This window comes from Phyllobates terribilis, unplaced genomic scaffold, assembly GCF_046119375.1.
Source record: "Phyllobates terribilis strain yellow unplaced genomic scaffold, ASM4611937v1 Scaffold_1__5_contigs__length_1240528914, whole genome shotgun sequence".
Classification (NCBI taxonomy): domain Eukaryota; kingdom Metazoa; phylum Chordata; class Amphibia; order Anura; family Dendrobatidae; genus Phyllobates; species Phyllobates terribilis.
In genome coordinates this window covers 1093481004-1093501941 of record NW_027362761.1, presented here as the reverse complement: position 1 = coordinate 1093501941, position 20938 = coordinate 1093481004, and the positions used below count along the sequence as shown (strand labels likewise).

Sequence of the window (20938 nt, the reverse complement as noted above, 5' to 3'; positions counted from 1 at the left end):
GACAATGTTGTTAGCAAATTTTTACTGGGTGAGTTTAGGATCATTAGCGCTGTAATGGGGAATTATCACAAGACTTCACTGAAATATGTCGCAGCCATTGTTCATCGGCTCATCCGCATTCCGATGACACATCCCTGCGCGCTACAGCAACATCCACTGATTGCTTTCTTGCTTACACAAGCAGCATGCTCGAATTACGGGTAAGCTATAAAGGTATTATAGAAGTAAAATCTACCAATAGGATCTGATTATATATATAGAGAGAGAACGGGTGAAAAGTATTGAACATGTCACCAATTTTCTAAGTAAATATATTACTAAAGGTGATATTGACAAGAAAATCAGATATCAGTGACAACCCATCCAATCTACACAGGCAAAGAAATTGAACTATAGATTTCGACAAATGAATTTATGTGTAAAGAGAAGACACATGGAAAAAGTATTCACACATGAAGAAAGAGAGGTGCAAAAATCCATGGAAAGTCATGACACCAGCTGAAATCTATCAGTAATTAGAATGCAATCCTGCCACTTAGTTAAAAATAATATCAGCTGGTTCAACTGATGGTCTATAAAAAGTTATCTCATTACCAAGGTGCCACATAAGAAACATCTCATGATGGGTAAAACCAGTGAACTGTCTCAAGACCTTCGCAACCTTATGGTTGCAAAACATACTGATGGCATTGGTTAGTGAAGACTTTCTAAACTACTGAAGGTTCCAGTGAGCACTGTTGGGGTCATGATGTGGAACATCAATTCACGATAAACCGGCCACAATCAGGTGTTCCCCGCAAGATTTCAGACAGAGGAGTGAAAACAATTATCAGAAGAGTTGTCCAAAAGCCAAGGACCACCTGTGGAGAGCTAAAAAAAAACTAGAATATGCGGGTACAATTGTTTTAAAGAAAACAATAAGTAATGCAATCAACCTACATGGCCTGTATGCACGCTCACCACGCAAGACTCCACTGCTGAACAAAAAGCATGTTCAAGAGCGTTTAAAACTTGTTCAATCACATTTAGATAAGCCTGTGAAATACTGGGAGAATATATTCTGGTCAGATGAGACCGAAATTATACTCTTTGGATGGCATAATACACATCATGTTTGGAGGCCAAAAGGCAATGCATATTGCCCCAAAATCACAATACCAACAGTGAAGTCTGGGGGTGGGAACATCATAGTGTGGGGCTGCTTTTCATCATGTGGTACTGGCAAACTTCATGTGATTGAAGGAAGGACGAATGAAAAAAAATTGCTGCCATCTACCAGGATGATTAAGTGAAACTAGGGTGGACATTTAAGAAACAGAATGATCCTAAACACACAGCCAAAAAACCTTTCAATTGGTTTCAGAGAAAGAAAATTAAGCGACTAGAATGGCCCAGTCAATCACCCAACCTGAATCCAATAGAAAATTTATGGAAGTAACTAAAGCTCAAAGTTCATAGAAGGAGCCAACTGAACCATAAGGATTTGAAGAGTGTTTGTGTGGAAGAATGGGACAAAATCACACCTTAGCAAGGCATGTGACTAGCTTCTCAATACAGGAGGCGTCTTGAAGCTGTCATCACAAACAAAGGCTTTTGTATCAAGTATTAATTAAATTTTAGTAAGCGTGTTCAATACTTTTTCACGGTGTCATTTCTCATTATTGCACATAATTTATGGGCATCTATGGTTTGATTTTTTTGCCCATGTGGATTGGATGGGTTGCTAACAACATCTGGTGACAATTTCATGTCAATAGCACCTTTACAAATATATTTACTTAGAAAATTGATGACGTGTTCAATACTTATTTCACCCGATGGAGAGGTGGTCCGAATTCCAATACAAATGAATGGAAATTCCAACCATCTCTCAACTGACAGTCAATCCGGTGTAAGGAGACTGATAGGCCATGCAATGCTCCTCTGGGAATTTAAATATGCAAATAGCTTCTTCAGAGAGGAAGAGGGTAGGAATTTTAGTGCCACCTATTAGTGTAGTAATCTTAAAAGCCAATATTGAGCATTTAGCGATCCTTACCACATGACTTAGGATGAGAAGCCAAACCAGACACTCCATTTGCAGACACGTGTTTTGGGGTGTTTGCCACTCATCAGTGCAAAGCAGGAGATCTGATTTGGCTGGGTAAGAGGCATCTGTGGCAAAGCTCATTAAAGTGGTTGTCCGGTCAAAATCAATTACTCTGCAGTCACTCTGTGTGACTGCAGACCTATGAATGCCCCCAGCGCACGCACTGTGCGCTTCAGGGATTCACCAGTTTCATACCCAGTAATGGAGGATATGTATGGGTTATACATGCTCCTGGCCAGTGGGCGCAGCCTCGCTCCATATACTTGTATTGGGCCGAGGCCGTGCCCCGTCTAGTGGGCGTGTCCAATTAGAGAGCGCTCCATACAAGTGTATGAAGAGCAAGGCCACGCCCACTAAATGGGGGTATGTTTATTTCATACATACCCTCCGTTACCGGGTCTGAAACCGTGCGTGCGCTGGGGTGATTCATAAGTCTGCAGTCACACAGAGTGACAGCCGACTTATCGGTTTTGACCGGACAACCCTTTTAAAGGGTCGATATTAACTTTTAGGATTGCTACATCCAGTAGGTGATGCTAGCGTTCAAGTACTCTTCCTCTCTGTAGAGGCTATGTGCATGTTTAAATTCCCAGATGAGCATTGCATGGCCTATAAGTCTCCTTACACAAGCTTGGCACTCTCCACAAAAACTATCCCCATTAGAAAAAATTGAACTTAAAGCCTCGTGATAGCTTCCATAATACACATACATGCACACAACCAATCAACTTCTTCAGTTTCTCAGTACATTGTTTCATGGAAGCCAAATAATTTAAAGGAGCTGTCGGGGAATAGAAAAACATGACTACTTTCCTTCAAAAACATCGCCACTTGTGTCTACAGGTTGTGCATAGTATTGCAGTTTATCTACACTCTGTAGTATCGGCGTCTCTGCCCCCTGCCAGGCAGAGACGCCGTCCCTCTTACCAATGCGCTCCCTGCCCGGCGTCCTTTGGCGCTCCTGCATCTGCTGCTGCCGGCGCGCGCAGCTTCCCGGGCACTGTGCTTAGGGCGCGCGCGCGCTCCCTCCCTCTTAAAGGGGCCGCGCGCGACGTCCTAAGGAGTCCCCGGCCAATGGCCGGAGGATCTCTCATATAAAAGGCACCTCCTCCAAAATGGAGGTGTCTGTGCAAGGTTGTAGATTTGTGTGTTAAACTCTGCTTCAGCCCTCAGGTCCCGCTGCCAGCCAGACTACCAGTCCAGCCAGCCAGCCTGACTACCAGTCCAGTCAGCCAGCCTGACTATCAGTCCTGTCCGTAAGCCTGACTACCAGTCCGCCAGCCTGACTACCAGTCCTGTATGCCAGCTTGTTTACTCTCCAGTCCGCCAGTCTGTCTATGGGCCTTGCCCACCTGCTTACCTGGAAGCACCTGCCTGTTACCTGCCGTGCCTGCCGACCCGCTTACCTGGAAGCACCTGCCTGTTACCTGCCGTGCCTGCCAGCCCGCTTACCTGGAAGCACCTGCCTGTTACATGCCTACCTATCAGCTAGCCTACCTGGAGGCTCCTGCTTGTTACCTGCCGTGTCTGCCAGTCCGTCTACCCGGACCACCCGTCAGCCTGCCTCCCGTACTCATCTGCTGCACCAGTCAGTCCCTGCCTTCAGACCCGTGAGAGTCACCTGCTCTCACACAAGGTCGGTCCCAGAGTAGCACCTGGTCCCTCTGCTCGGTCCTTCCCTGGTCCCGGAGTCGATTGAGCCGCCGTACGACCTTTGTCGGTCCGAGTTGATACCTAGTTACGCCCCTCTGGTCCCTCCTTGCACCGCAGCACAGAGGTTCCACCACCCGGATCCGTAACACACTCACTTCAATAGAGCTGAAATGTAATACTATACACAGTCCATGAACATAAGTGGAGATGTTTTTGGAAGAAAGAAGAGATAACAAATGTAATGTATTCACTTGGGTCAACCAAATTACTATAGATTTCAACAAATTAGTCTGGGGTCCTGCTAGTTTTGGATAGAGTGAGTAGGTGGCTCTACAAAACGTTAACACCATTAAAGGGTTATTCCCAATGTGAAAAAACAAGGGGAAAGGGAAAAGGAAAACGTATGTCAGCTCACCATGTAATAGCCGGACTCATCCAGTCCCAACAAAGTCTTGCAGCGGAGATGCCCAGGTCATGGGCTACCAAGGTTCAAGTAATGAGGAAGCAAACAAAGATGTCTCCAGCAGGACCAGGGTTGTATATATCTTGTTAAAACTTCACTTTTAATTTCAAATTGTAAAAGCCAAGGATGAGTTACAGAATTACAAAAACTACATCCTTATGTCTGGATGCTTAGTGATTATTATGATCATTATTATGTGTTTTACTGCTCCACGGCATAAATGATCTTTTTGTTTTTGTTTCTGCATGTATCTCTCACTCATTTTGTATTTCCACTAATTTTGTATTCCATTCTATCTCATGTCCAATTTTATGTAGTTTTTGTGCTTTTTTGCTGTAGTTAATTTTAGCTGCCAATAATGGGTTAATTCTCCTCTGGGCTGTGGTCCAACACCTGAAGCAATCACCAAGAAGTGTGTTTTATTTAACTTCAGCTAGTAGGCCTAGTTCTCACATTATTCCATGAATAAGGTTTAGCCGAAACGCGTTGGAATGTGCTGTACCTAAGAGCCGCTATATTGCTCATTCTGTAACTCATCCTTGGCTTTTACAATTTGAAATTAAAAGTGAAGTTTTAACAAGATATATACAACCCTGGTCCTGCTGGAGACATCTTTGCTTGCTTTCTCTTTATTCCCAATGTGATTCCATATTACTTAAGGATCAGCAAAGGTCAAACGTCTGGGACTAACAGGAGTCCCAAAGATGAAAGGACTGCACAGCAGTGCTCCTGACCACCCATCAGTGTTGAGAGCTACACCAACATCTTGTTAGCTTCTACTTCGAATAAAAATAATATTCTATTTCTAAAACAATATTACATATAAAATAATATAATTATTTCTAACGAAAATACCAAACAATAATTCTTACATAAAGTAAATGATGATAGTTGTGAGCCAGTAGTACAAAACACAAAGGCCTCGATTCATCAAGACTGGCGTTGTTCACACTGGTTTTGATTAGGGGGCGTGGTGGTGTCAAGCCTGATTCATTAGGAGGCTCATGCCTTACACCAGTTGTCACGCCCACCCTGCTCCTATACATCCTACTCCAGCTCTACTTGATTAGGCGGAGCTGACCTAAACTGCAAAACGGCCAAAAGTCACACAATTTTTGCAAAAAAAATGTAAGCTCTTTACACCAGATTTTGAATCAGGGCCATAGTTTCACAAATTCAATTTATCAATTTTTTTATGCAATCCTTCCCTGTTATTGTTACCCTTTCTCCTATATTTTGTAAAGCCTGGGCACCATCTTCCTACAACCTGTCTGTATGATGGGTGCCTCCGAATTACTGCACAGAATAACTACTAGTGACCACGACTATTGCTCTAATCGACAACGTGGTTATTATTAACAGAGGTCACTAACAGCTGGGAAGGAGCTGGGAAACCGGCATGTAAAAGGGTACATTAGAGGAGTTAAAGTTTTGTCCAAGATTTTTGAAAATGGTCACAAAAGTAGTGATGTGTCACGCAAGGTGAGGGAAAGACTAAGTGCACAACGACGGGAAGAGGTGGAGGAAGCCCAAACACTAGGGAAAGTGGAGTGGAGACCCCTAGGCAGATCTAATATCACCCTGACTCCCGTAACGTCCCTAAATAGGTTCCACACTTATCTCCGAGCAGGAAACCTAATCCTTGACTACCCCTAGCGATAGGGAGCGGACGGGGTGAGCACTAGTCAGCCCCCACTGCAACTAAAGACAAACAGGTAAACAAACAAGGGAAACACTTAGCTTGAGAAGACACCAGAGAGATCACGCAAACTATTCTCCAAGGAAGATCCAAGGAGGCACTAGCCGACTACTAGTACTTCAAGCCTGGACAGAGGAAAATAGAGCTATCACCGGCGACTCTCTGGAGAGACTGAAGGTACTTAAACTTCCAGCAAGGGTGTGTCAATTAGCAGTAGTAGATGGAGGTCACTGCTAAATCCTAGAAGGAGAAGGATATCACTACACTATGGAGAAGAGAAGATCAAGAAGGTGCCAGCAGAGCCAAGCGCAATGACCTTCTAGAGCTGGATCCAGGAAGACTGTCTGTCACACCTGACACACCTGTGACATGATGCTTAACAGTTAAGTAACCTATCGCTCCAGTGCTAGGGGTCTAGCCGGCCATGTTTAACTGACCTGCAGTGATGACATGGCATCAACAGTGATGATAGCTCAACTGGCACATGACCACTTAAGTTACTGATTGTTTGCAGCAGTCACCATGGTTGATCAACAGTTCACAAAGACCAGCAGCATAACCAAAGAGGTGAAGAGTTGTGTGTATTTAATTTTATAATCTTTCTTGGTTTGCAGATTATTATTACTTTTTATTTGAAATCTTGGACAACCTCTTAAAAGCAAAGCACATTGCAAGGTATTCCATTACAGATAACAGAAGAGTGGCACCAGGTCTTCTGCTTTCCAATCCCAGAACACCATCCATATATTTCAACACGTAGGGCATCACTGATTATGTTTGGATGCAGGAAAAATGGATGACAACCAACATTACAAAGTGTCAGAGAATGACACATGTCTGAGATTGTCAGCTCTCAGCCGAGAGATACTGTGCTTTCCTTGTACGCTTACACTTTATAATCTATCAGGGCTTGCTGTCAGCTTTTTATAAGACCCATGAACAGAAGCATATATGATTCCCATGAATCATATACACCCTTTGTTCGATTCTGTGGAATCCAACAGCAGACCAAGACCCAAATTATATAAAAGAGGATGCTTGGTAAGGGTGTACCCAGGGCCGGCGTCAGCACCCGGCACACCCGGGCAAATGCCGGGGCCCTGAGCAGGCAGAGGGGCCCACTGGCGGTCGCGCACCCCGCTGGGCTATGGGTGGAGGAGAGCGGTGTCAGCGCCCGCCCTTCGCCGCCGCTTGCTCAGGGACCCGGCAGCTGGATACTTACCTCTCTCCGTGCCTCCGCAGATCAGCTGTCTTCCTGCTCTGCGCTCCCTGTGACGTCTCAGGTCAGAGGGCGCGGTGACTTCTTTACACCGCGCCCTCCCCTGAGCAGTCACAGGGAGCGCTGAGCGGGAAGACGCCGACAACGCTGGAGTTCGGACCCGAGCAGCGGGCAGCAGGTAGCAGAAGGGAGGTGAGTATTTGATTTTTTTTTTTAATGTATGGAGGCATGGGGCAGTATAAAGAGAAGGGGGGGGGGGCATCCTGCATGGGGCAGTATAAAGAGAAGGGGGGGGGGGCATCCTGCATGGGGCAGTATAAAGAGAAGGGGGGGGGCATCCTGCATGGGGCATTATAAAGAGGGGGGGGGCATCCTGCATGGGGCATTATAAAGAGGGGGGGTGACATCCTGCATGGGGCATTATAAGGTGGGGAACAGCCTGCATGGGGCATTATAAGGGGGGGGGCAGCCTGTATGGGGCATTATGTGGGGGGTAACAGCCTGCATGGAGCATTAAAAGGGGGGGGGCCTGTATGGGGCATTATGTGGGGGGTAACAGCCTGCATGGAGCATTATAAGGGGGGGGACAGCCTGTATGGGGCATTATGTGGGGGTAACAGCCTGCATGCAGCATTATATGGGGGCCAGTATCCTGTATGGAGCGTTATAAGGGAACCGGTATCCTGTATGGAGCGTTATATGGGGGCCAGTATCCTGTATGGAGTTTTATAAGGGGCCCAGTATCCTGTATGGAGCGTTATATGGGGGCCAGCATCCTGTATGGAGCTTTATAAGGGGATCAGTATCCTGTATGGAGCGTTATATGGGGGCCAGTATTCTGTATGGAGCCTTATATGGGGGCCAGTATTCTGTATGGAGCCTTATATGGGGGCCAGTATTCCGTATGGAGCCTTATATGGAGGCCAGTATTCCATATGGAGCCTTATATGGGGGCCAGTATTCGGTATGGGGCCTTATATGGGGGCCAGTATTCCGTATGGAGCCTTATATTGGGGCCAGTATTCCGTATGGAGCCTTATATGGGGGCCAGTATTCCGTATGGGGCCTTATAGGGGGGCCAGTATTCCATATGGGGCCTTATAGGGGGGCCAGTATTCCGTATGGAGCCTTATATGGGGGCCAGTATTCCGTATGGAGCCTTATATGGGGGTCAGTATTCCGCATGGAGCCTTATATGGGGGCCAGTATTCCGTATGGGGCCTTATATGGGGGCCAGTATTCCTTATGGGGCCTTATATGGGGGCCAGTATTCCTTATGGGGCCTTATATGGGGGCCAGTATTCCGTATGGGGCCTTATATGGGGGCCAGTATTCCTTATGGGGCCTTATATGGGGGCCAGTATTCCGTATGGGGCCTTATATGGGGGCCAGTATTCCGTATGAAGCGTTATATGGGGGCCAGTATTCCGTATGGAGCCTTATATGGGGGCCAGTATTCTGTGTGGAGCGATTCACCGGTTTCTGAGCTATTGTGGAATTTACAATAGATATCACTCATGTAATGTAAGAAGTGAAATCTTTGCATTGTACTATATACCGTATCTCTGCATCATGAATCGTGGTATGTGTTAAAGGGGCCCACTGAGACTCTTTCGCCCGGGGCCCAGAAAAACCTGGAGCCGGTCCTGGGTGTACCGTTTTCATCCATTGTGTAATTTACTTTTAATTACTGCAGTGAAAATATGATAGCAATATAGCAAAATATGATAGCATTAAAAAATAGGATAGCATTTTTCCCATTATAAGTGTGTAGTGTAGATGGGTTTCGTCTGCACCCATTCACCGCAACTATGGTGAGAATTCATTTTGGAGTCTAGATGGTTGGCACCACTTTTTCAGCTGAAGTATTGGTCTCTAATCATAGTGATCAACTGTGATCTGCAAGTGTTTGAAGGGGTTATCCAGGACATAACAATTGGTGACCTATCTATAGGATTGGTAGGGGTCCGACTTCCCTACCAATCTGCTGAAAACTGCTCTGGCAGCAGCCGAATATAAGCAATGTACAGGCCAGAGCACAGCAGCATTGCTCAGTGGCCGCTGCTGAGTAATGCGCTTCATCTAAAATTTGAGTGAATCTCATATTGATGACTTGGGATGAGCAGACCTGTGGAAGTTCAGGTTCGACCGAACTTTTGTCCAAAGTTCGGTTCGGGTACCAGAACATGAACCTGAACCCGAACTCCATAGAAAATAATGGGGACCCAAACTTTCTAGCTGGAAAATATCATTTTCTCTCTCCACCTCGAGTCCCAAACTATAAAATGGACTTCCAGGAGAAGTTACAGTTCGGGTTCACTCATCTCTACTGATGACCTATTCTGCGCATGGGTCATCAATTCGTAAGAATTGGACAACCCCTTTAATACCACTGCAGCGCCACCACAGGGCACATAAAGCATTACTAGTGGCACATTACAATCAACAAGTCGTCAATGTCATGCATGGACAAGACCAGTTCTCCAAAGTCTGCAATCCGAATTGCCAAATAGGTATTTTTTTTCTAAAACAGACAACCCCTTTATACACATATTTATCAATGTATTATGTTTCTCTAGCTTGTTATTTTTTTATAAAGGTAATTGACAATAGACAACAATTAGAACTTCAGTGTTTTGTCTTTATATCGGTGGGCACTCACTCCCTGAGATATTAACTCTGGCAGAAGTTACTGACGCTTTTCAGTAATCAGTCACATTCCTTTCATGTTTGACTTCTGCCCTTGGCTCTGAACTGCTGCTGTCACCTGCCTCCCACAGAAGGACATCATAAGCCAGGACCAAGCTAATGACCATGCCGAATGGTTAAAGCGCTTCTGTGCAAACACAAATTTCAATTATATTGTCAGTGGAGGGTGGGAGATTCTTTGCATAGGGCTTGAAAATAAAAGCTGCACTGCAGCAGTGGCCAGTTAATGTCCCTTTGGGAACCAAAAAAGCTAGCTGTGATTCTGGAGCTTCACTCATAGCAATATAAAACTGCAAAAAAAGCAAATTTTCGAGATTATCCAGGCTTAACCTTCAAGCCACACTCACACGCTCAGTATTTGGTCAGTATTGTACATCAGTATTTGTAAGCCAAAACCAGGAGTGAGTGATCAATGCATAAGTGGTGAAGTGTTTCTATTACACGTTTCATCTGATTGTCCCATTCCTGGTTTTGGCGCTTACAAATACTGACCAATGTGAATGTGGCCTTTAAACCTAATTTTAACCTCAATGCAATTCCATGATCTCAACTTGAACATATTATTTATTATTATTATAGCGCCATTTATTCCATGTCGCTTTACAAGTGAAAAGGGGTATACATACAAAAACAACTGCAATAATCTTGAACAAAACACGACGGCGACTGGTACAGGAGGAGCAAGGACCCTGCCCGCGAGGGCTCACAATCTACAAAGGATGGGTGAGGATTCAGTAGGTGAGGGTAGAGCTGGTCGTGCAGTGGTATGATGGAGCGGTGGTTACTGCAGGTTGTAGGCTTGTCGGAAGAGGTGGATCTTCAGGTTCCCTTTGAAGGTTTCAACGGTAGGCAGAGTTTGATATGTTGGGGTAGAGAGTTCCAGAGTAGGGGGGAAGCACGGGAGAAATTTTGTATGCGATTGTGGGAAGAGGAGGGAAAAGGGGAGTAGAGAAGGAGATCTTGTGAGGATCGGAGGTTGCGTGCAGGTATGTAACGGGAGACTAGGTCACAGATGTATGGAGAAGACAGGTTGTGGATGGTTTTGTATGCCATGGTTAGGGTTTTGAACTGGAGTCTCTGGGAAATGGGGAGCCAGTGAAGGGATTAACAGAGGGGAAAGGACGGGGAATAGCGGGGCAACAGGTGAATTAGTCGGGCAGCAGAGTTTAGGATAGATTGGAGGGGTGCAAGAGTGTTAGGAGGAAGGCCTCGCAGCAGGAGGTTGCAGTAGTCAAGGTGGGAGATGATGAGGGCGTGCACTAGTGTTTTTGCAGATTCTTGAGTAAGGAGGAATGTGCGGATCCGAGAGATATTTTTGAGTTGGAGTCGGCAGGAAGAGAAAAGGGCTTGGATATGTGGATACATAAAAGGAACGTCTGTATGGGACTTGAATTGATAGGAAAATAATCCTCTGTGGATTTTGGCATGAATCCACGGCAAAGACCTTAAAAAATTTGCAGTAAAATGAGCATGCATTTTACATATGGATTTGGTGTAGATTTTGCTTTTGATCGGCAGGGGATTTCACATTATGCTTTGCAAAAAATGAAATCCAGTGTGAGAGTGACGAGATGGTGACGCAAATGACGCCTAAGAATAGTTTTGAATACTAGTGATCACGGCAGACCAGTGCAGAAGGGAACCGTTGTAGAAGGGCAGGGTCCTCTCCCCTCTGTACCAGTTTGCCATTGTTAGTTTGTTCACTGTAATTTATATTTGTATCTTGTATGTACCCCCTTCTCATGTACAGCACCATGGAATCAATGGTGCTCTAAAAATAATAATAAACATTGTCAAAAACAGCAGCAGGCTTCCTGTCCAATTCGGATTTCTGAAGGCGTCACAGAGAATTGGCAAGAACATTTGGACAACTCTATAGCCAGCAATAGGGACTTTGAGTTCTTAGCGTGTATTCACACTCAAATTTTTCAGAAATTTTTGAAGTAGAAACTCAAAACTCTCTAATCAAAACTTGTGTTTTTTTTAACTCCTCATGGTTATTGGAGAGTTTTTGCTCCAAAACCTCCTGAAAAATCTCAGTGTGAACACACCGAAACCCAAGTCCCTATTACTTGTCTTAGATTTGGCCAAATGTGCTCCGCATTTCTCTGTGACACCTTCAGAAACCAGAAGGAAGTATGCCGCTGTTTCTTAGTTCGAAAATGGAAAGTTTCCTAGAAGTTGGGCCATGCCTGAACACTTTTATGATAGACTAATTGAAAGCCATGGAAGTGAAAAAAATCAAATAAAAAGTTCACAAGGGTAACTCCTTAACGACATGTCCATACGGAACGGACATCGTGTGTCCGGATTTTTCAAGAGGAATTTCACATTGTTTTACAGTAGATGAGATAAAAAATAATTTCAGTTCATTCTTTGGATTTTCACCACTGATTTGTTGCAGATTTTTTTATGGCGATTTTTTTTTTTATCTCAAAGTTATGTCCCATGTGGATGTACTCTGAAGCTATTCATAGGTTTTATACTAAGTATATAAAACAATAGATAACTTTTACTGATCGCTGGGGGTCCAACTACTGGGAATCCCCCTGATCCCCTATCTGAATGGAGTGGATTTTTTCAATTTCTATGAGACTGCCAGAGTTCGGCGAGTACATCCCATGGGTAGAAAATGAATGGAGCGGAGGTACTTACACTTGATCTCTGGTCTATTCCTGCTGAGTGCCATTCTCGGGATCGGTGGGGGTCCCGGCTGTTTAACCAGTAAGTTATCTATTATCCTATAGATAGAGGATAACTTATAAACTTGGGAAAAAACACTTGTCTGGAAAATGAATATGCCTCAATATTTTAGATGATGGGAACAATTTTCCATTAAGGAAGAAATTACCATGTGGCACTAAGAATTTTTCATAACTCCATAATACTGTATATTTGTATAGCAAGTTTTCCTTTACTTTCCTGACCTGTCAGAAGGGCTTGGTCACGTCTGCGCTGCTCATGTAGTGAAGATGATGCTAGACACATCAGCGCACTGCTATTATCCCTGTCAGACCGTATATATCCTCCATAGAATGAATGCCAAAAGATACAAAGCCTTATCATATCAAGCTGCATGAACAATTTGTGCACACATGAAAAATTGCCACCAAGAAAATAGCCCATAACTACCACTTGCTGGGGGGCACAAGCAGACTTGCCTTATTTCAGAAGAGGGTTTGATGTTATGCCTCATTTAGGCAATTTTTCATATCGCAACTGACTAGTAATGCAAGACAGATGTTCAGAGAAATGTGACCGTGATCATTGTGTCACTGAATTTCCAAGTGAGCAAGCCGACATCCAAGGACACGAAAGAGCCAATTACCCTGGATGCTACTGTAACAAGGCGCAATAACTGCATTGTTTAAAGGGCGAGTAAGGTAAAAATACTGTCTGAATAATTTAAAGGGTTGTGCCATGTACAGGTGATAATTGTATCATATATGAGAGTCTCACGGTTGGGACACCCACCGATCACTATAATAGGGGTCCTGAGTCTGGGGTTGTATAGTGGGGAGGAGTTTAAAGGGAGTGGTGGTCACTAGTGATGAATGCAAGTGCTCATTACTTGAGTTTGCCAAAGGTGCTCGGGTATGCACCGAGTATAGGGGGTGCTCAAGTGAGATGTTCGCATTCCCGCAGCAACATGTTTTGCGGCTTTAAGAAAACATTCGGTGATTGACTGACAAACATTGGCAGTCCCCGCATGTTTTGTGGCTGTCTAACAGCCACGAAACATGTGGCCGTGGGGAAACAAATATGTCACTCGAGCACCTGTGATACTCTGTACATACCCGAGCACCCTTGACAAACTCGAGTAACGAGCACTTGCGCTCTTTACTAGTAGTCACACATGCCCAGTGCACCTTCTCTCAATGTCTACGGCATTAGTGAAAACAGCCAAATTCAGTAGCCAGGAAAAATGAGACATTCACTTGACAAAAGGAATAGTAACACCCAGTTGTCAAATTATTCATAAGTTTCAAGGAAGAATAACAGAGCAATGAGACAATGTGGGGTTATAAGAAATGAGGATTAAGAATTATTATTTCCTGGGGAATTCACAAATATATTCAATCAGACAAATCAGGAGTGTTGGCAGTTTCTCTGTAAAGAAAAAGTAAAATATGTTGATAATAGAGAAAAAATCAAATTAATATTAAAGTACCACTCCATCTTCTACTAGTTCCGACGCAGCTCCGGTCCCTCTCTGCCATCCTATGACCGCAACTAACAGTCACTGTCTCTCTATGGGAAGAGTCACACGTAGGTATAACTTAGATGAGGATCGCAACGCAATGCTCGGACTGGCCGTCGGCTCTCCTGACCCGAGTGTGACAGCTGCATAGAAATACATGCTGTCACGCTGAGGTCGAGAGTCCAAGCATTGCGTTGCGATCCTCGTCTGAGTTATATGGCCACCTGACTCTTCCCTTAAAGGGGTTGTCCACTACTAGCACAACCCCTTCTTAAACTAAATGTTTGGCCCCGATAAAATAATAAAGCTTATAGTCACCTCCCGTGTCGGCTTCGTTCCAGCAGTGTCGGCACTTTGGACAAACTGAACATTAAGAGGAAGCCAGGGCTGCAGCTGATTCCGGACTTCCTCTTCATGTTCAGTTTGTCCGAAGACAGTGACGCCAGCGGTGATTGGGCGCCGAGCATCATGTGTCATTCCTCCGCATCACAGCCCGGGAACTCGAATGCTGACACCGCTGGAACGGAGCCGGCACGGGAGATGAGTATAGGTTTTATTATTTTCTTGGGGCCAATCATTTAGTTTAAGAAGGGGTTGTCCTAGTAGTGGACAACCCCTTTAATGTAAGTCTATAAGAGCGTTGTTTTGCGTCTCAAACTCACACTGAGAAGAGACTTGCGGTCCGCCCAGGAAACAATGGAGTGATCCGGCAGGTCACATGATGGTGAAGAGGTTGGACCAGCGCCAGGATCAGCAGAAGACGGCGGTCGGTAAGTATTTTACTACACACAGGGAACGTACATTATTTATGCCACTCTGGTGGTGAAATAAAAAAAAATCCCTGGAGTGGTACTTTAAATTAACAAATTATTTTTCGTATTGCGGGGAAAACTTCATAAGAGGAACGGTGTGAGTCATCTGGCTACTAAGCTCATATTAATGATTTCAATATCACCTCGGACTTAGTATTAGTCATCATTCCACTGTGTGAATTCTCATAAATTGTTAATTATGTTTTCCAACTAAGAACATATTGTCTATGTGTTTAAGTCCCTTAAAGGAACATTATTATATTAATGTATTTTTATTAAAAAAAATTGTATACAACCAAACAGTAGGTTGTCCCAATGCAACATCTCCAATAAAGCCTCCAGTTATCATGGGTCTTCAATAGCACTGGTCTTTTCATGTGGGCCAAAGGGACCTTTTAGGATCTGGGGCCTGGGTGTAACTGCAACACATACACCCAATATAGTGATGTTTCTGCAACTAAAGGTGTAAACAAGGCATACACAGTGTGCAGAATTATTAGGCAAATGAATATTTTGATCACATGATACTTTTTATACATGTTGTCCCACTCTAAGCTGCATAGGCTTGACAGCCAGCTACCAATTAAGTAAATCTGGTGATGTGCATCTCTGTAATGAGGAGGGGTGTTGACTAATGACATCAACACCCTATATAAGGTGTGCTTAATTATTCGGCAACTTTCTTTCCTTTGGCAAAATGGGTCAGAAGAGAGATTTGACGGGCTCTGAAAAGTCCAAAATTGTGAGATGTCTTGCAGAGGGATGCAGCAGTCTTGAAATTTACAAACTTTTGAAGCGTGATCACCGAACAATCAAGCGTTTCATGGCAAATAGCCAACAGGGTCGCAAGAAGCGCGATGGCCAAAAAAGGCACAAAATAACTGCCCATGAATTGAGGAAAATCAAGCGTGAAGCTGCCAAGATGCCATTCGCCACCAGTTTTGCCATATTTCAGAGCTGCAACGTTAGTGGAGTATCAAAAAGCACAAGGTGTGCGATACTCAGGGATATGGCCAAGGTAAGGAAGGCTGAAAAACTACCACCTTTGAACAAGAAACATAAGATAAAACGTCAAGAATGGGTCAAGAAATATCTTAAGACTGATTTTTCAAAGGTTTTATGGACTGATGAAATGAGAGTGACTCTTGATGGGCCAGATGGATGGGCCAGAGCCTGGATCAATAAAGGGCAGAGAGCTCCACTCAGACTCAGACGCCAGCAAGGTGGAGGTGGGGTACTGGTATGGGCTGGTATCATCAAAGATGAACTTGTGGGACCTTTTCGGGTTGAGGATGGAGTGAAGCTCAACTCCCAGAACTACTGCCAGTTTCTGGAAGACAACTTCTTCAAGCAGTGGTACAGGAAGAAGTCGGTATTGTTCAAGAAAAACATGATTTTCATGCAGGACAATGCTCCATCACATGCATCCAACTACTCCACAGCGTGGCTAGCCAGTAAAGGTCTAAAAGAACTAAAAATAATGACATGGCCCCCTTGTTCACCTAATCTGAACCCCATAGAGAACCTGTGGTCCATCATAAAATGTGAGATCTACAGGGAGGGAAAACAGTACACCTCTCGGAACAGTGTCTGGGAGGCTGTGGTGGCCGCTGCACGCAATGTTGATCGAAAACAGATCAAGCAACTGACAGAATCTATGGATGGAAGGATGTTGAGTGTCATCATAAAGAAAGGTGGCTATACTGATCACTAATTTTTTTGGTTTTTGTTTTTGCATGTCAGAAATGTTTATTTCTAAATTTTGTGCACCGATATTGGTTTACCTGGTGAAAATAAACAAGTGAGATGGGATTATATTTGGTTTTTATTAAGTTGCCTAATAATTCTGCACAGTAATAGTTACCTGCACAAACAGATATCCTCCTAAGATAGCCAAATCTAAAAAAAAAACACTCCAACTTCCAAAAATATTAAGCTTGGATATTTATGAATCTTTTGGGTTGATTGAGAACATAGCTGTTAATAATAAAAATAATCCTCTAAAATACAACTTGCCTAATAATTCTGCACACAGTGTACAAATTATTTTTCAGAAACATACTTCTAGGTCCAGTTTTGTCTGACCCTTTATACCCTTGACTATAACCCTTAGGATAATTCTCTAACACCTTGCTTGTTAACAATAGGACCAAGCATGTCTCCCTCCAGGGGCATTTTTCCTTGGGATTTTCCAATACTAGCCAAAGAGAATTTTAGGGAGAATTCATAAACTGCTTAACACCAGTTTTCTGGTGGGTAAAGGTAGAAAATGTGAATTTTTGCCCTCAAAGAAGTTGATGAGGAATATCTAAAGGGGATGGAGTCATGGGCAGTCACCAGAAGTTGTTGACCACAGCAGTGCTGTGCTGTTTGGATAACTCCTACAAAAATTTATTGGAATTACAGAAACAGTGCACACAAAAGAAGCGAGGCTTTCAGCATATCTCCCATTAATTTTGCTGTTTTTGTAACAACACCTCTGAAGATCAGGAGCTAGAAAGAATATTTTTTCCCGTCTTGGCCATAAAATTTACAGATGGGAATAACCCTTTAAGGGTATGTGCACACGATGCAGAAATGCTCAGGATTTTTTCCTGAGCGTTTCTGCATCTCTCTGGCAGGAAAAAACGCATGCGGATTGTACATGCGGTTTCCTGCCAGGGACATGCGGAAATGAAGCGGTCTTCACTTTCATTTCCGCATGCGGGTTGACAAGCGCTTCCCAAGCGATTTTAGCATCACTTGGAAAGTGCTTGTCAACTTCACACTATATAAATCCATGCAACCGGCATGGATTTATATAGTGTGTGAATGTCAAAAAATGAAAAATAAATCTATACTTTACCCTCTGATGGCCCCCGGTGTCCTGCTTCATCGGTCCCGGCTGCCGGCAGTGAAGACTTTAGGACCTTCCGACGTCAGCGTCACGTGACCCGTCACATGACTCTGACGTCAGCGAAGGTCCTTCTTCATTCAACCGCGAAGTGCCCGGGAAGCCGGCAGGACGCAGCGCGGGCCGTCAGAAGGTGAGAATATATATATTTTTTATTTTATTCTTTTGGTACCTGGGTCTGGATGAGAGTCCTCTCATCCACACCCGGGTACCATCCGCACATTAGACCGCATGAAAAGCGCATCAACATATACAGTGATGCGGATTCCATGCGGTCTAATGCAAGTCAATGGCGGCAAAAGAGCATCGTTTCCGCAAAATTAATTGACATGCTGCGGATTTTTGACAATCCGCATCATGGGCACAGCACATGCGGATTTCCATTGGGGAACATTGCTGCCCTTCTACCATGCGTTTTTCATGCGTTTCCGCGGCGTTTACGCAACTGCAAAAACGCCGCGGAAACGCATGAAAAACGCATCGTGTGAACTCAGCCTTATGATTTGCCCCCTTGATGTTTTCCCTTAAACAAGCGAGTTTTTACAGTAGTGATGTTTTTATGTAAAATATTTACACTTTTTTTTATATATTCCTATAATTTTCTGTTTGGTGATGATCACTATGAAGAGAATACAATGATGTACCCTGTTAATATCCCTGAAATGTTCTCTGCCCATTAAATATTTATCACCTCGCCTCCATTTTTTCATGCATGACAGAGGATAACTTCAATCCACATTTATTTCAAATATTCAATCTGATGCTTGAAAGTGAATAAAAAATTTACGACTCTGAAATTTGCATGTCTGCTTCATACAAGAATAATGTATTGGTGGCTGCACTTAAATATTCACACTCGAGAGGGTATAATGTTTATTTCATGTCCTATCACTTCCCTGGCTATATGCAGACAACTTCGACTATATGAATGAAGGACTTGTATCGGGAGGAAATGAAAGATAGACACAACTAGAGAAAAGCCGTATCTGGAGTCGTACAAGTAAATATTTGATGCACCTTGTTTGTACACTGGAGATACGGAGCGTCCCCGAAGGGTTCCTGTCAAATCTCATCTGTCTAAATAAGTATGAAATTAAAGCAATGTTTTGTTTTATCTCACAGCCTGTACAACACTATATATACCATAGAACAAGTATATCTTGGAGTCGGTGATTTGGGGCAGGATTGTAAAGAGCTTTCTAGCTACCAACTTTAATCTAGAAGTCTTAGACCAAGCCAGTCATAAATTCTACATTTCAGGACCGTGTCCATGTACATCACTGCCTAGAATAGTCATCAAGGACAAACAGAACTGAAAGGGTGAATTATTGATGACCGAAGACAGTGAAGAAAATATGTAGGGTGGAATCTAAGGACTACTGATCAGTTAGTTTAGAATTAATTTGGCTTGGAAGTATTTTTTTTATTTTTTTCACCCCCTTCTATATTTTTCCTATATATAACAGATTATTAAACAAAGGGGTTGTCCTCTACTGGACGACCCCAGTTTAGTCACTTCAGATCCCCATGGGAAATAAAAACAATCAATACTCGGCACTGTTCCAGCGATGTCGGTGCTTAATTCATAGAATCCTAGAATGTTGGACCCTGGACGGACCTCCAGGGTCATCGTGTCCAACCCCCTGCTCAGTGCAGGATTCACTAAACCATCTCAGACAGATGTCTATCCAGACTGTGTTTGAAGACTTCCATTGAAGGAGATCTCACCACCTCTCGTGGCCGCCTGTTCCACTCATTGATCGCCCTCACTGTCAAAAAGTTTTTTCTAATATCTAATCTGTATCTTCTCCCGTTCAGTTTCAAATGAGAATAAAGCTGATTCATCTACACTGTGACAGCCCTTCAGATATTTGTAGACCGCTATTAAGTCTCCTCTTAGCCTTTTCTTTTTTGGAAGCTAAACATTCCCAGATCCTTTAACTGTTCCTGATAGGACATAGTTTGCAGTCCGCTCACCATCCTGGTAGCTCTTCTCTGAACTTCTCCTAACTTGCTCCAGGAAATTCTCGGTGGCTCACAAGACATTGGGGTCCTGCACCCAATCACGGGCCATGAAGCATCTGCAGCTCATCAATATTCTACAGAGCGGATGACCACTCTGATGAAATCGTAAAGGCTGTCACCTATAAGCAGCCACTGATTGGCTGCAGCAGTCACACAACACTATAATGTCCTTACCCACTGAGAACAGTAGCACAGACATTGATAAAATAGCAACTGTGCGGGAGATGAGTATAGATTGTTTTTTATTTATTTATTTTATTTATTCTTGGGGCCCTGAAGTGGTTAAACTAGGGTTGGCCAATAGTAGACCACCCCTTTAAGCAATCTTTTTCCATTGGCATTATTATTTCTTGGAATAATTGTACTGATTTTCAACTGTATACCTTCGGAAATAACTAATTGTTTTTTGATAGGGATACGTTATGTTTATTCTTTTTCCCGGCCATGTTCCCACATGCATAAATGTTTTTTTTTCTGTTAAATATTTTTCTGCAGGTATCTGCCCCAAAATACACAATAGCAATCCACATTTTTTCAGGATTTTTGGTGATCATTTTAAGCAGCATTTTTAATGCATTTTTTTTTTTAAGTGCAGAAATGCTGAGATTATGCACTTAAAAATGAAACCATTTTACATGAGGTTTTTTTCAGGCTACCCACAGAAATCAAAAAGGAAAAAAAATAAAATTGCACTGCGGGCAAGAGATTTCATTAAATCACATCCAATTTGATTGAACTGTTAAGCGCAGTGGGTTTTCTGTATAAAAAATAATGCAGCATAAATGCCACATGAGAACATGGCCTTGCAGTGTGTAACTGCTTCAATTTGGGCCCTAAGGCCACGGCCTCACTATCAGTATTCGGTCAGTATTTTTTCTCAGGAGTGGGAGCCAAAACCAGATGAGGAACAATCAGAGAAAAGGTATAATAGAAACAAGTCACCAATTCTGCATTTATCACCCACTCCTGGTTTTGGCTCCCGCTCCTGAGAAAAAATACTGACCGAATACTGATCAAATACTGATAGTAGGGCCGTGGCCTTATCCCGACACTGCATGTTAGCCTTCCTTTTGCAAATGTCTACTAAAAGGAGTTTTAGGCCAGGTCCAGATGAGAGTAACAAAATTGCTCCTTTTTCATCCACAAAAAACTAATGACTTCCATCCATGTGCCAT

The 20938-nt window shown here is 43.5% G+C and overlaps 1 protein-coding gene across 7 annotated transcripts in view; it reads right to left on the bottom strand.

The window, feature by feature from the left end:
- Positions 1–20938, bottom strand: part of APBB2 (amyloid beta precursor protein binding family B member 2) — a 422077-nt gene that overhangs the window by 151428 nt on the left and 249711 nt on the right. The window lies entirely within an intron of this gene.